Raw genomic sequence first — 16,867 nt, forward strand, 5'->3', positions numbered from 1 at the left:
CTGGTATTCTCTGCTTTCAGTCAGCATTCACTTGACATTAGCAATGATATCCCTGGTTCCATGTCCTCTTCTGAATCCGGCTTGAATTTCTGGCAGTTCCTTGTCGATGTACTGCTGCAACAGCTTTTGAATGATCTTCAGCAAAATTTTACTTGTGTGTGATATTAATCATATTGTTCGATAATCTCTGCATTTGGTTGGATCACCTTTCTTTGGAATGGGTACAAATATGGATCTCTTCCGGTCGGTTGGCCAGGTAGCTGTCTTCCAAATTTCTTGGCATAGACAAGTGAGCACTTCCGGGGTTGTATCCGTTTGTTGAAACATCTCAACTGGTATTCTGTCAATTCCCGGAGCCTTGTTTTTTGCCAATGACTTCAGAGCATCTTGGACCTCTCTCTTCAGTACTATCAGTTCCTGATTATATGCTACCTCTTGAAATAGTTGAGTGTCGACCAATTCTTTTTGGTAGAGTGACTGTGTGTTCCTTCCATCTTCTTTTGATACTTCCTGAATCATTCAATATTTTGCCCATAGAATCCTTCACTACTGCAACTCAAGGCTTGAATTTTTTCTTCACTTTTTTCAGCTTGAGAAATGCTGAGTGTGTTCTTCCTTTTTGGTTTTCTAACTCCAAGTCTTTGCACATGTCATCATAATACTTTACTTTGTCTTCCCAAGCCGCCCTTTGAAATCTTCAGTTCTTTTACTTTATCATTTCTTCCGTTTGCTTTAGCTACTCGATATTCAAAAGCAGGTTTCAGAGTCTCTTCTGACATCTATTTTTGTCTATTCTTTCTTTCCTGTCTTTTTAATGACCTCTTGCTTCCTTCATGTATGATGTCCTTGATGTCATTCCACAACTCATTTGGTCTTTGGTCATTAGTGTTCAATGTGTCAAATCTATTCTTGAGATGGTCTCTAAATTCAGGTGAGATATACTCAAGGTCATACTTTGGCTCTCGTGGACTTGTTCTAATTTTTTCAGCTTCAACTCAAAATTGCATATGGGCAATTGATGGTCTGTTCCTCAGTCGGCCCCTGGCCTTGTTCTAACTGATGATATTGAGCTTTTCCATCGTCTCTTTTCACAGATGTAGTTGATTTGATTCCTGTGTATTCCATCAGGCAAGGTCTACATGTACAGTCACTGTTTATGTTGTTCAAAAAAGGTGTTTGCAGTGAAGAGGCCGTTGGTCTTACAAAATTCTATCATATGTTTCTATCACCAAGGCCATATTTTCCAACTACCGATCCTTCTTTGTTTCCAACTTTCCCATTCCAATCACCAATAATTGTCAATGCATCCTGATTTCATGTTCGATCAATTTCAGACTGCAAAAGTTGGTAAAAATCTTCAATTTCTTCATCTTTGGCCTTAGTGGTTGGTGTGTAAATTTGAATAATAGTCATATTAACTGGTATTCCTTGTAGGCATGTGTATATTATCCTACCACTGACAGTGTTGTACTTCAGGATAGATCTTGAAATGTTCTTTTTGACGATGAATGCAAAGCCATTCCTCTTAAAGTTGTCATTCCCGGCATAGTAGACCATATGATTGTCCAATTCAAAATGGCCAATACCCGTCCATTTCAGCTCACTAACGCCTAGGCGTTGCCTATTCTAGATATTTCTTATTAGTAGGCTCATACGATATTTGTCCTTTTGTGTCTGACTTATTCCACTTAGCATAATGTTTTCAAGGTTCATCCATGTTGTAGCATGCATCAACACTTCATTTATCTTTATCACAGAATAATATTTTATTGTATGGATATACCACATTTTGTTTATCCATTCATCCGTTGATGGGCACTTGGGTTGTTTCCACCAGCTATTGTGAATAATGCTGCAATGAACATTGGTGTAGCAAAAGGCCTTTGTACTGGGTTTGTAGAAATCCCTACTCTGCCATTTCCATGATAAAGCAAGTCCAAGCTGTTCTCTGAGGCTCACAGGGAGACGGATGGACAAGTAGGGCTTTCCTTATAAAATTATAAAGCTGAATCAGACATGAAGCATCTCCCTCCATACAGGTGTTGCATGAGGTTGCAGTCCCCTCAGTTGAGTGTATGATGCATGAACTAATAAGAAAGGACCCAAAATTTGAGTCTCTGGAGTCAGCTCCTCACCCCCAATTCTTTCCTCCCCCATCTTTAATTGGAGCCCCCCTTGCATATCGTCTCTGAACTTTGCCTCACCCTCTCTTGACAAACGTATTTTATTCAATGTAGTAAATATTTTTTTCTTTGGGCAATGTCTTAATTATCTAGTGCTGCTATAACAGAAATACCAGTGAATGGCTTTAACAAAGAGAAATTATACTCTCACAGTCTAGGAGGCTGTGCATTAGTTAGAATGTTAAGTATAAGTCCAAACTCAGGGTGCCAGCTCCAGGGGAAATCCTTCGCCCCCTGTTGGCTCTAGGGGAAGGTCCTTGTCATCCGTGTTCCCCAGTCAAGGAGCTTCTCAGCACAGGGACCCCAGGTCCAAAGGACGTGCTATTCTCCTGGCTCTGGTTTCTTGGTGGCATGAGGTCCCCATGTCTCTCTGCTGTATTGTCTCTTTATGTCTCAAAAGAGATTGGCTTAAGGCAGAATTCAATCTTGTAGATAGAGTCCTGACTCATTAACATAACTGCCTCTAATCCTGCCTCATTAACATCATAGAGGTAGGATTTACAACACAAAGGAAAATCATATCAGATGACAAAATGGTGGACAGTCATACAATACTGGGAAGCATGGCCTAGCCAAATTGATACACATTTTTGGAGGACATAATTCAATCCATAACAGGCATCAATTTATACTTAACATTTTAACTAATGCCCGTCTGTGATGCTCTGTGGCAGATTATGGAGAGAATTATATAGGTAGATGGATAGGAAAAAACAAACCAACCAACACAGGAGACTAAATGGGAGATAGAGTCATTATTACAAAATATTGTGGATAGAAAAGGGCAAGGGGTTTCTCTCTAAACACCTTCATCCCATACTCACATAGCTCAAAACAAGTGAGCTGTCTCACACAACTATCCATAAAAGATAAACCACTTTAAACCCATCAGGTCAGAGGTTTGATCATTGTGCAAATGGCAGGTACGTGGATTTATCCAAGAAAGTCCAAATGGGGTACTGTGGTACTGTGCCAGGAGTACGATGGTTATGGTCATAATGCCATCAAAACTGAGCTAGGTGCTGAAATACAGCACAATGTGAACTAGGAAACAAAAATACCTTGCAATATAACAGTCAAGGTTCTTGGATGGCAGACATCAGCTGCAGTCTGAAAGCCTGTCTGTTTTCATTACAGCCCCGAACGAGGGAGCCCCAGAGCAAGCATTCCAGATGATGGTATCGTGATGCCTACATCGGGGTATCAGTACTCATTATCCTCAGGGGGTGTCAGCAGGGGAGCTCCTGGTGACATTTCATTCTTTCTATGAGACAGAGTGTTGACATGGTTTCCTCTGACACGGAAAAGTGATCTACAGGGACCAGAAATGTGAAAAAGAAATAATTGAAAATTATTATTTAACTCTTATTGTCAGTAGCATTTATGGGCTACAGATAATTAAATCCAGGGATAAAACCATGAACTCATAAGAACTGGAGGAACTTTGGTAGGTTCTGAATTTATCAAGTCCTAGCTTCAATGAGAACTGTGCCTAAACCATGACTGACGAAGGATGGGGGAACAGCGATGATGAGACATTTTGGTCTAAGTGTCCAAATGTGATTAATTGTTGGAGGAGTGGGAGACATAGTTTTTTATTCAATTGTGCTTTAAAAAATGAACAAACAAAAACGTCTTTTCAAACAGGTTAGCAGAGGCATTTAAAGTTTGGGTCATGGGCTAAAAAGAATGTCCAGAATAAACATTTAGGCTGAAGAGGTGGATATAAAAGAAGTGAGGTATGCACAAAGGGAATGATTTGGAAATCAGCTATCTTAAGATGGGATCCAAATATGTCTTTCAGAGACTAAAGTGTCTGCCAGACAGGAGGGAATGAAAACCAAAAACCAAACCATTGCCGTCGAGTCGATTCCAACTCCTAGCAACTCTACAGGGCAGAGTAGAACTGCCCCATTGGGTTTCCAAGGAGCGGCTGGTGGATTCGAACTGCTGACCTCTTGGTTAGCAGCCAAACGCTTAACCACTGACCAAATAAGTAAATGGACCAAAGTTTGAATACAAATTGGCTAAGATTAGCATCAGAGAAGCAGAGAAATGAAGGAGACATGCAGGGAGCAGATAGGTCCAGGGACAATTTCCCAAGACTCAGTACAGATGGGCAAGTTCCACACCACCAGCTTAATAGTTGTATGATCAATGATTAAAGACTAAACTAACTGCCTTTTTCCTAAAGTTTCATGTATTTTGCCCAAATAAGGGCACACAAGGCCATTTGTGACCTGGCCTGCATCCACTCATCCAGGCTCATCTCCCAGCTGGCGCACTACGCTTTAGCAGGACTTACCTTCTGCTTCGTGAATGTCTCTGTACTGTTGAAGTGTTATTTATTCTGCCTTAAGGTCCTCACCCTTCTCACTCACCTGGAAGGCTCATTCTCAAGACTCAGCTTAGGAGTTACTTTCTCACTGAAGCCATCACACACACGCATGCACACTCAACACATGTACCACACACATCCCCTACACACTCACACACATACCACATGCATCTCCTACACACACACATGCCCTCACACACTGACACACACACACACACACACCACAGAGCTAAGGACCCCTTCCTCAATGCTAGCAATGCAAGTTGACATGCCTCTACTATTATACATGTCATAGTGTTCTAAGCAGTGATTTCCTTATAATTATATTAAAAAACTGTCCCCCGTTAGAGCATTTCCAGTGGTATGAATTCTACGGGGGTTTGTAACCACTGCTTAACCCAATCCCATTCTCCCCTGTTGACCCTAGAACTGTCAGAGTTCTGGGCCTGTAAGCCAATTACAGGTCAAGATCTGTTGCAGATGAGTAGAAGGAAGCCACAGACTACCGACGCCTTTTATTTAATCAGAAAAAAATTCGTTTTCCATTCCCTTGGTTCAAGTAAACAGAGAATGATCTCCAGCACACACACAAGCATATCAATAGGAAATGCCATGATTTCTTTTCATGGTTAGAGACGAGGTGCTTGGTCTCTGACCTCCTTTTCTTAACCTTAGCTCTTTACCCCTTGAAGCTTTGTTACTTCCAACCTGATACCACATATCTCCTTAGCAACAATCTCAAATAAGATCAGATTTCCTTTGGTGAGGATTACTTTCCTTCTTTCTTTAGAAGAATGGAAAGCATTCTTTTATAATTAGAACATGATTTTTAAAAGCAAACCTAAGTAAAATGTAATTTTATAACAGAAGGCCTTCTAAGCTGAGGCCTAATTATACCACAGAGGCTATAACTGGCCTATGGGTGAAGTCAGCTATGAAATGGCTATGAAATGGCCAACAAGCAGACTGTGAGGAGGGTTTCTGAGCAGACAAAGAAAGAAAAGCAAGTGGGCCTTGGTAATTCATCCTTGAATTATCTAAAAAGCTGAGTCTTGTCATTAATGTGGAATTTCAGTGTTTCTGCTGGAAGGAAAATGAAGAGGTTATGTCCTTTTATTCTATTAAGGACTTTCCCGAACGCGCAAGGTCTTGGTAAGGGCTGATATTAACACACCCTAAAGGGCAGAACAAGGTTTTACAGTTGTGGGATCGGAGACAGGCTGAGTGTTCTGTCTTCCAATTCATTGCCACACATTATCTATGGCTTTTGGGTAACTGAGCAAGTAATACCCTTGACAACCATTCCCTCCTTCCAACTCCAAGGCAGGGTAATTAATTAAGGCCAGAAGGGGATTGTTAACAGCTGTTAATGAACCACAGTTGAGGGAATCACTCAGGAGAGCATTCTTAGAGTCCATTAAAGCACATGAACAAGCTTAGCTCGGAGGCCTGATGTTCCCAGACCCTCCCATCACTGTGCAGTCACTGACGGATGCGTTAAGTGTAAAATGACTGTGGAGTTACCACGACATACCCTGTCTGATTGTGCTGGTTTAACTATGAGTAGCTATTTATTGTCAAACCCCGTGATAATTTCTAAAGCCGCTCTTCTAGGACACACACTGAATGTGTACAACACGCTAAAATGTGACAATCCCAACAATTAATGGATTCACCAGCATTCATTCAGCTCTGTGTTATGTAGTTTGAGCATCACACACGTACCAAAAAAAAAAAAAGGACGTGAGAAGTCCCTGCCCTAAAAAAGTTCTAATCTCAATGGGGCCACATGATGAACACAAGGACAAGTGGAGACCAGTGTGACCTGACAGTATATAATTAAGTGCTAAACTGCATGGTTAGGAAATCAAATGAGGTATTTACATTGGGCAAACCCATTGGTGCAAAGGACCTCTTTAAAATGTTAAAAAGCAAAGATGCCACCTTGAAGACTAAAGTGCACCTGAACCAAGCCATTGTATTTTCAATCGCCTCGTGCGCATGCGAAAGCTGGATAATGAATAAGGAAGACCGAGGAAGAATTGATGCATTCAAATCATGGTGTGGATGAAGAATATTGAATATACTATGGACTGCCAGAAGAACAAATCTCTCTTGGAAGGAGTACAGCAAGTATGCTCCTTAGAAGCGAGGATGACAAGACTTCGTCTCATGTCGTTTGGACATGTTATCAAGAGGGACAATATGATTGAGTGGGAGCATGCAAATAAGGTGTATGGAATCCTAATTAGGGGATTGGTCAGTTTTGCCACCCAGCTAGGCTTAAAATGAGCTTTCCCAGGGGCGGGAAAGGAGGATCTCACCACCACGAAGAAAGAAGAGCCAGGAGTGGAGTGCATCCCAAAGGACCCTGGATCCCTGCACTGAGAAACTCCTGAATCAGGAGACTGGGAGAGAGAGAGAGAGAGCTTTAACACCAAAGATGGCGAGAAGCATTGGCAGAGAAACGACAGCAGCAGAGGCAGGAGACTGGCAGGAGACCGGCAGGAGACAGCGTGACAGGTTTCCTGGCCCACGGAGCGAGAAAGCTGACCATCTTCGGGCAGGAGGCTTGCTACTGGAGTAAGGTGCCTCTGGCCACTTGGTGAAGCTAGATTTGCAGCCCCATGGAGCTAGAGCTGAGGCTTTACTGGTGGAGTGCAGTGCCTCGGGGCACTTATCGAGAGCTAAAAGAGCTTTGTAAGAGGCTGGAAAGAGGCTGTCCTGATGGAAAAACTGTATCCTGAGCATTCCTGAACCTGAATCGTAACTTTTTACTTCCCTAATAAACCCCATAACTGTGAGTATGGTCTGTGAGTTCTGTGTGGCCATTGCAGCAAATTATTGAACCCAGCACCGAAGTAAGAGTGCCGTGGGAGGGATGGTTGGTGTCAGAACTGGTAAAAAGGTTGGAGAGAGGGCATATGCCTGACCTCTGCCTCACAGGAATCAGCCTTGGGGTGTTGATCTTGATTCTCCTTCCCCCTCATGAAGTTAGAGGCGGTCAGACACCTCTGCCACCATTTTTACAAGGTGGAATCTAAGCTGGGCCCTGAAGGAATCAGAACAGACAGAGAGGAGCAGGGACCAACACAAAAAAAAGACAAGAGTGGGGATGGCCTCCAAGAGAACAGTGTGAGTCTTGCCTCTCTAGAAAAGAACTTCATGCTGATGTCTACAGAATGATTCTTCCTCCTTTTTCTTCCTCTCCTCCTCCTTCTGAAGTTCAAAGAGACAATCTAGATCACCAAGTGAAACTATGTACTCCCAACACACACAAAGAGAGAGAGAGAGGACAGAAGATGAGTTGAGTAGCTCACATAGATCTTTGGTGACAACACAGAACTGGACTTGGAACAAGAAATTAGGTAGTATAGTTTTGAATCTGTGTGCAGTGTCTTTCTTACTCGGGCCTGAGGTTAGCTGTGTGGAAACAGTTTATCAAATGTCTGAATATCAGCCGGAGGAATTCAGGCAGATAATGCAATACACACAATGCAGTACACAGTTACTTCTGTAGGGAAGTAATTCACTAGAAAAGTGTTGGCAATAACAATTTTAATAATGCCTAAGATTTATCAACAGATTACTCTGTGTCAGGCTCTGCTAAGGATTTAACATGTATATTCTCAGTTAATTCTTATAACAACCCTCTAAGGTGATGATAAAATTTATTCCCATTTTACAGATAAGGAGACAGGCTTAGATACAGTAGCTACCTTGTCCAAGGTAAGGAAGAGTAGGACCATAAGTTCCAAAACCTGAGTTCCTAAGGACCATGCTTTATTGCAACCCATATAAGTCTAGCTTGTGGCCTTTACATCTTTTTTTCTCGAATACCTCTTAAAAGAATGGTTCTCATCTGGGGGTGATAGGACGTCATCATATTTTTGACGAAGAGCATAAAAATGAGAGTGGAACAGGAAGTGAGTGTGGTGCTTCCCAATGTGACCCCAAGTTTGAGGAGCTGTGCAGTGTGCAACAGGCATAGTGATTGTGATTATTTAAGAATAAAATAAAAATAGTATTTTTTCTTTCACTTTAGGTGTTTTATTCTTTCAAATGGCTATGGTGTTGTTAGGATATAAATATTAAGTTGCTATCTAAGCACTTAATAAATGGAACCGATAGGTATTTCTTTTGGTTTCGGGCATTGTGGAAATATTGCTGATTCACTAAGGGTGTCGTGAAACAAGAAAGTTTGAGAACCTCTGCTCTAATCTTCTGAACTGAGTTATTGTCACAATGACTATTAGTATGCAATGCATCAAAACAATATATTATAAATTTTGAGAGTTTTTAAAGATTAAAAAATTAAAATTCATTGGAAATGTATCTTCAATGAATGGGCTAGGTTCCCCTCACCCCAATTAGTCACATACCTATGAATGGATATTATTATATATCCATGGATGAGTATTACAAATGAATGAAAAATTATATTTCTATTTCCATTTTTTAATAGATATAAGCATTGAATAGTCTTGTTCACAAAAATATCTGAGACGGAGCATTGTAATAGAAATGTCACTCCTTTTCTGAACCCCTGAATTATATGCCAAAAGTCATAGAATGACTTAGCATCAGAAAATTATTCTTAACGATCCATAAGCTCAGTTAGGTACTGTTTCAATTTGATTGAAAGTAAAGAATTAGAAACTATTTGATCTCCAAAAGAACATTATCTAGTCTTTAGAGCTAGTTATTCACTTTCTTACCTCCAAAATTTGCAATTGCCCCTTTGTTTATGCCTTACAGGTTTACCCTGGGGAAATGCACCTTATCAGTGTTTGGGAAGGGTGAGAGATGTGCTTTTCTTTTGTAAATTGGGAGAAGGGCTATTGTGTAAGGGAGGTGGGGAGAGAGAACCTACAACTCATCACTGATAAATTCTGAAGAAGAGATACATTTTAGCAAATTAAGGACATGAAAACTGGTCCCCTTAAAACTAACTGCACCCACATACTCATTGCTAAACCTCTGCATCAGTCAGTGTGAAGGCCATTTCCTAAACCTGGGGAAGAGTTTTGCTCCAAGGCAGGGACACAGTGGAGCCCTCCACTCCATGACACCCATGTGGGCTGTGGGGCTAAGGGGCAAAGTGTTTCTGGATTATTCCCTTTCTTTCCCTCATTCCTTTCTTGGAAAGCCAATGAGTATGGCTTCTGAAGTCAGGCTTCAGGGTTTAAATCCCAGTTATCCCACTAATCAGTTATGTAAATTTGCACGAGTTATTTAACTTTGGGCTTCAATTTACTAATGTGAAAAATTGTGGGTGCATATGAGAGTTAAGGAGCCCTGGTAGTGCATGGTTAAAGCTAAACCGCTCGGCTACTAACTGAAAGGTTGGCAGTTCAAACCCACCAGCCACTCTGTGGGAGAAAGATGTGGCAGTCTGCTTCCACAAAGATTACAGCCTTGGAAACCTTCTGGAGCAGTTCTACTCTGTCCTATAGGGTTGCTATGAGTTGGAATCAACTCTATGGCAATGGGTTTGTTTTGGTTTCGGTGAGAGTTAAATGACTTCGGGTACCTGAAGCTCTCAGAATAGTGCTGGCACATGGCAAGTGCTCAATTAATGTAAACGGTTATGGAGGTTCTGTTGTGCCCTTTTGGGAAGAGCCTTGCCCTCCATCCTGAGTAGACCTAGCAAAACCAGGGTGGGGCCAAGAGAAAGGGACCTTGGTGACCAAGCCTTAAGGAGAAGGGTTCTCTTTTGGCTCAAGCTTCTATACCTGTGATGTGTGGAGCAGAGAAATGAAGAGAGCTGGAGCCAAGGAACCGGCGACTTGAATCTCCTCTGGTTTAGACACAGGGAGCCTTCATTAGATTCCAGTTCTTCATTAGATAAGGCATTTGGAGCCAAATCCCTAACCTATAACAAACAGTGGGCATTTGCTTGTATTGATAGTGGCTTCGAATAGAACTGGGGAGTCTATACTGGGGTCTTCAATTAAGCTGACAAGACTGGGGCCAAAGCTGCAGGTGACTGTTTCTTCCCTTTTGTTTTCCAGCAGTAAACACGGTTATATCCCTATATCATCCTGCATTTCCTTGTTTACTCGACAAAGCAGCTTGTTTGGGTTTTCCTCCCCCTTGGAATAGTTTGCTTTTGGCTTCTGCCTAGTTAACACCTAGCATTTCTGTTTGTCTGATCTGTTGAAGCTGGACATTGGAAAGGATCTAAGAGATAACCTTGGTGCCCGAAGGCGAATTAAGCTGAGGAATACATGTGATATGTCACAAGACGCTGAGGGTTCTCAAGAAGGATTTCTGAAGGCAAACATCTCCAAATAGGTGGTGGAGACTGTATGGACGGGCTGACTCTTGCCATTGTCATTTGCAATTTCCCCTGCAACCTTTCCTAGCAAATAGCTAGTTGTTGTTAGTGGCCATGGAGCCAGCTGCAATTCGTGTCAACTATTACAACATAACAAAACGTTCCTGGTCCTGAACCATCTTCATGATCACTGGCAGGTCTGAGCCCATTGTTATAGCCATTGTATAGTACCTTCCAACCTAGGGGGCTCATCTTGCAGCACTATAGTGGACAGTATTTGTTGGGATCCATGGGGTTTTCACTGGCTAATTTTCAGAAGTAGATGGCCAGTCTGTTTGAGTCTGGAAGCTCCACTGAAAGCTGTCCGCCATGGGTGATCCTGTTGGTATTTGAAATACTAGTGTCATGGCTTCCAGCATCATAGCAACACACAAGTTACCACAGTATGACAAACTGACAGTGGGTGGTAGAAATAGGAGGTGATGGAAAATAATTTAAACTGGAAAGAGGCTAGCAATTTTTGCAATCAGAGAATGGCCTTGGTGACTTATATAAACCTTAGTCAAAATGCCTCCCTTTGAGCAAGGAGGGAGATATTTATGCTTTGTTCCCATAACAACAGGAATAGGACATCAGTAACACTTAATATGAACACAGCATCAGAGTTGGAAGAAGACTCATTCATTAACAACCTGCAACATGCAGATGACACAACCTTACTCGCTGAAGATGAAGATGACTTGAAGCAGTTACTGATGAAGGTCAAAGACTACAGCCTTCAGTATGGATTACACCTGAATGCACTAATAAACAACATCCTGATAAATGGAGAAGAAATTGAAGCTTTCAATGATTTCATTCTACTTTGATCATGGAAGCCGCAGTCAAGAAATCAAACAATGCATTGCATTGGGTGATATCTACTGCAAAAGACTTCTTTAAGGTTTTAAAAAGCAAAGATGTCACTTTGATGACTAAGGTGTATCTCGCCCAAGCCATGGTCTTTTCAGTTGTCTCATATGCATGTGAAAGTTGGATAATGAAAAAAGAAGGTTTGAAAAGATAGAAAAAGAATTGATGCATTCAGAAGGTGGTGTTGGAGAAGGATATTGAATATACCGAGAACAGTCAAAAGAATGAACAAACCAGGATGTTCCCTAGAAGTGAGGATGACAAGGCTTTGACTTTCTTGCTTTCGACATGTCATCAGAAAGACCAATCACTAGAAAAGGACGTTATATTTGGTAAAGTAGAAAAAAACCAAAAAACAAAACCCATTGCCATCGAGTCGATTCCGACTCATAGTGACCCTATAGAGGGCTAACAAAAATGAGGGAAACCCTCAGTGAGATGGATTGACAAAATAGCTGCACCTCTGGACTCAAACATATTGAAGATCATGAAGATGGTCCAAGACCAAGCAATGATTTGCTGTGTTATGTATAAGGTCACCATGAAGTGGAGCCAACTCAGCAACAGCAATACCACCTAGGATTTGCAAGTTTAACATGTTAACTTCTTTCTGTTATGCTATGTCCTAGAGGCCACGCTAATCAAGAGTAAGAGAGGGAAACATTCTCAAACAAGTCACAGTTTAGAGGGCTTTGGTATGCATTCTCCTTGAGAAGTGACAACAGTGGTGGGTAATGGGACAGTAGTCAAGGATTCGGAAATTCTGGTTCTGGTTTCATTTTATCATGACTAACAGATAATTCCGTGAGACTGTCATCAACTACTGCAAATCCTGATGAAAGAGGGGGTTTAGGAGAACCAGTCTGGCAGATGTATGTAGCTTGGCTTGGAGAAATGACGACTAGAGAAAGGGCAGCTTGTGGAAGTGGATACCTGGATGAGACCAGTGCCGGTGTACATGTGAATATGATCAGTTTTAAGTCCACTGGGAGGTGACGCAGTCCTATTGAAACTACCTCTAAATTTAAAGGAAAATATAATAGTGACCAGGAAATTTGTTACTAGTTCTCTAGTCAAAGTGTTGTCAATATTCTCCAGCCCAAGACCACCAGGAGCCCACCTGTAGCTGAACAAGTTGGATCTATTACTCATTGCAGTGAGACAGAATGCACATCCTGGAGAACCTTAGGGCATCTCAATAAGAGGGTGTTAGAAAGAACTATTTAGGATTTGGACTTTGGTTGTTTCCAAGGAAGTGGAGATTTGCTCCAGATTTGGCGCTATCTGAAAATAGGGACAATTTTGTGTTTGCATATCACAATAAGTCTTACCTATAAGGGAGGTAGAAACCCTGGTGGCATAATGGTTAAGAGCTACAGCTCCTAACCAAAAGGTCAGCAGTTCGAATCTACCAGGTGCTGCTTGGAAACTCTGTGGGACAGTTGTGCTCTGTCCTATAGGGTCGCTATGAGTTGGAATCAACTTGAGGTTTTTTGGTTTTATAAGAAAGGTAGACCAGAGTGAGGCTGAAGCCGTATTTAGTAAAGTAGCAGTCGCTCACATTAGCCAGAAGAGGAGGATGTTTGGTATTTTGTGGATGGCACCAACAAAACAAACCTGTTGCCGTCGAGTCGATTCAGACTCATAGTGACCCTACAGGACAGAGTAGAACTGCCCCATAGGGTTTCTGAGTAGAGGCTGGTAGATTCCAACTGCTGACCTTTGGGTTAGCAGCCGAGTTTTTAACCACTGAGCCACCAGGGCTCCTCTATCACTATACTGCCTGGCAATTGTTTGACTGTATAGATTTACAAAGATCTTTATTAGGCTAAGTGAAAAATGCCCTTTATGTAATTGTAATGCCTGAGTACTTGTTGTGCCCTTTGGAGCCACTCAGGTGGCTCTGTCTCCTGCGTGACTGCCTTCCAAACATTGAACGACAGCTATCACACCTTGGGGTAGGATAGCCTCTCCTCACAGGCCCTCAGGAAGTACTGATGAGTCAGGCCTTCAGGAAAGCCACCAAGCTCCTCGTGGTAGAATTTTCTTGTCAACAGAGAAACTGACATCCTCTGAGGCAGGGATGGAGGCCCTGCTAACTCCATTTATGATGCAGCTTGCTTTTTCCTGGAAGAGACTTCTTAATTCTTTTTTTAAAAAATTGTGACTGTGATACTTTGCAACGTGTTTTCTCCTTTTCAGAACAGGCTGTTGAGAGCTTGACACAACTAACGCCATGATAAACCTATATGTTTTCTTCTGCCTGTCTTCTCCTTTCTGCATAGTTTTTTAAAAAAATTTTTTTATTGTACTTTAGATGAAAGTTTGCAGAACAAATAGTTTCTCATTAAACAGTTAGTACACATATTGTTTTATGATGTTGGTTGACAACCCCATGACATGTCAACACTCCCTTCTCAATCTTGGGTTCCCTATTACCAGCTTTCCTGTCCCCTCCTGCCTTCTAGTCCTTGTCCCTGGGCTGTTGTGCCCCATTAGTCTCGTTTTGTTTTATGGGACTGTCTAATCTTTGGCTAAAGGGTGAACCTGGGGAGTGACTTCATTACTGAGCTAAAAGGGTGTCTGGGGGCCATACTCTTGGGATATCTCCAGTCTCTGTCAGGCCAGTAAGTCTGGTCTTTTTTGTGAGTTAGAATTTTGTTCTACATTTTTCTCCAGCTCTGTCCGGGACCCTCTGTTGTGATCCCTGTCAGAGCATTCAGTGGTGGTAGCCAGGCACCATCTAGTTGTACTGGACTCAGTCTGGTGGAGGCCGTGGTAGTTGTGGTCCGTTGGTCCTTTGGACTAATCTTTCCCTTGTATATTATTTTCTTCATTCTCCCTTGCTCCCGAAGGGGTGAGACCAGTGGAGAGTCTTAGATGGCTGCTCACAGGCCTTTAAGACCCCAGATCCTTTCTGCATACTTTTGTTAATGACTTCATTTTGTTCTGTCTGGCCACCTGTGACTCACGACCCCCACATAAAGATTACAGCCCAGAAGTCCGGTCTGTAAATCTTTAGCCTGATAAGGAGATGTCCAGCATGTATCTCTTTCGTCTGATAAAGAGTCTCTTGTAATTATCTTGTAATGAATAACTCATCTGGCCATGCCATCTATGGGCTACACATGCCTAAAAGACACTAAGTCCCCCTTGTGACAATGATACGTAAGCTCTAATGTAAAATTGTCTTTTGGGACTCCATAAAGACAGCCTGCATTGCTGCGGGGCTCCCCGTTGGTGTCACCTCCTAAATAAACTTTCTCTCTCTTTCTGACTTGGAGTATGTTTCATTGACTTGACTGTTCCAGGGCACAGACCCTAACAGGGCAACAAAATCAACCTCTGCTCTGAGGTATTCTAACCCTTTCTGAAAAACGGAACATTTTTCTTTGGCCTCCATTCACTATTAGGCTTTAAATCCATTCATTTCAGTGGACGCCAGGATCAAAATGCAAGCTTGGGGTTAGCCTTGGTGCACTCTGTGGCTGGCCAGGGCAGGCAAAGATGGACCCCAAGTGGCCAGAACTGCAAAGCTGCTGTGTGCCTGGACTCCTGCCTCTGAGGCTGGTATCATGGCTGCCTCAGGGGAGGGCCAAATGTGCCCTGCTCTCAGAAAAAGGGGTGGGGTTAGGATATGTGCGTGAACTCAGCCTGCTGGAAGTTAACTTCACTAGCACCTATGGACCACCATCCAGTTGGTACTGACTCCTGGAAGCCTAGTTTCAATAGGTTCTGCATTAAGCCAGACAATTTCCCAAATCCAGTTTGTATGTAACTCCTAGAGACTATTTTCTGGTGTTTTCTTTGGGTAATAACCATTCATTGAATGTTTCCCAGTGGTCAGCACTGTGTCTAAGTTTTCTTTAATTCAGACAACAACTCTATGAAATATGTTCTATTATAATACCCATTTGGAAACTTAGTGAGGTCAATTAACTTGTCCAGTAAGTAGCAGCTAAAGAGGACGCCATACTACTATAGTAAGACTCAGAGAGTCCACTCTGTATACTAGGTATGCGTTTGCTACCGAGAGACAGGTAAGTAAAAGGATGTGGGCACTGAGAGGTATCCTCCTTCCAAAGGTAGAATGTGATAGTGATGGATTGGGATTCTTGAAATGCAGATGTCAGAGGGGCTTCCTTACTGCAACAACCAGATCTATGATATTAGAAAATAAATCCCCAGGCTTATGAGGATCCCTCATTTCCTTTTAGGATGATCTCTTGCAGTACAAATCTTGGATGCCAGGTACATATGGCCAAAGAAGTAATCTATGACTTTTTTTTAATTTAGAGGATAAAATCATTGCAGGTGAGTGTTTGAGTGTTTTTGCTTTCACTCTGGGAAGGGTGCAGAAAGAGAAAGAAAAGGTGAAAGAAACAAAAAAAAAGGACAAAAGAGAGTAGAAAAATAATAATAATAAAATAAGGAGTATCCTGGACTGATCTGTATCCCTCAAAATTGGAAAAGGAAAATTAAAATCAGTTTCTCAATCATAAAATCCCCCAAAGTCATAAGCACCTTGGTTGTAAACTACAGCAAGTACTGCCTACAAAATCCAGCTCCATTTGACAGGGTTCACGGAATAATATTATACAGATCATTATTATGCAGATTAAAAAAATCATTTCTTTGCTACTGATTTGGAGATGCTGTCAAATCAGGGAAAGCCACAGGCTTGGAAGACTGCCCTGAGTTCAAATCCCAGCTCTGCCTCTTTTTAGCTTCAAGACATTATCAAAGTGGTTTAATTTCTATAAGCCTTGGTTTCCTTATCTATAAAATGGCGATAATAGTATCTGTCTCACAGAGTTGTTGTAAAGATAAAATGGGATAATGTATCTAAAACACCTAGCCCACAGCTGGCCAATCATCAACTCCTTCCTTTCCTTTCTTGTCAATGCTCACACTCTACAGTGTTATCAGTAAAATCAAACCTCTTCATAAGCCCAAACATAAAAACAACAACAAAAAAGTCTACATTTATCTGTTGTTTATTTTTAAACTTCAAGTTTCTAGAAGCATATTTATACGTACACATGTGTACATATGTGTAACGTATATGTATGTGTGTGTATGTGTATGCAATGCTTATTCACCAACCACCTAGCCCCAGTTAGTTTTGAGCTCAATATTATTAAAAGATAATGT

This window comes from Trichechus manatus, unplaced genomic scaffold (genome assembly GCF_000243295.1).
Source record: "Trichechus manatus latirostris isolate Lorelei unplaced genomic scaffold, TriManLat1.0 scaffold00076, whole genome shotgun sequence".
Lineage (NCBI taxonomy): Eukaryota > Metazoa > Chordata > Mammalia > Sirenia > Trichechidae > Trichechus > Trichechus manatus.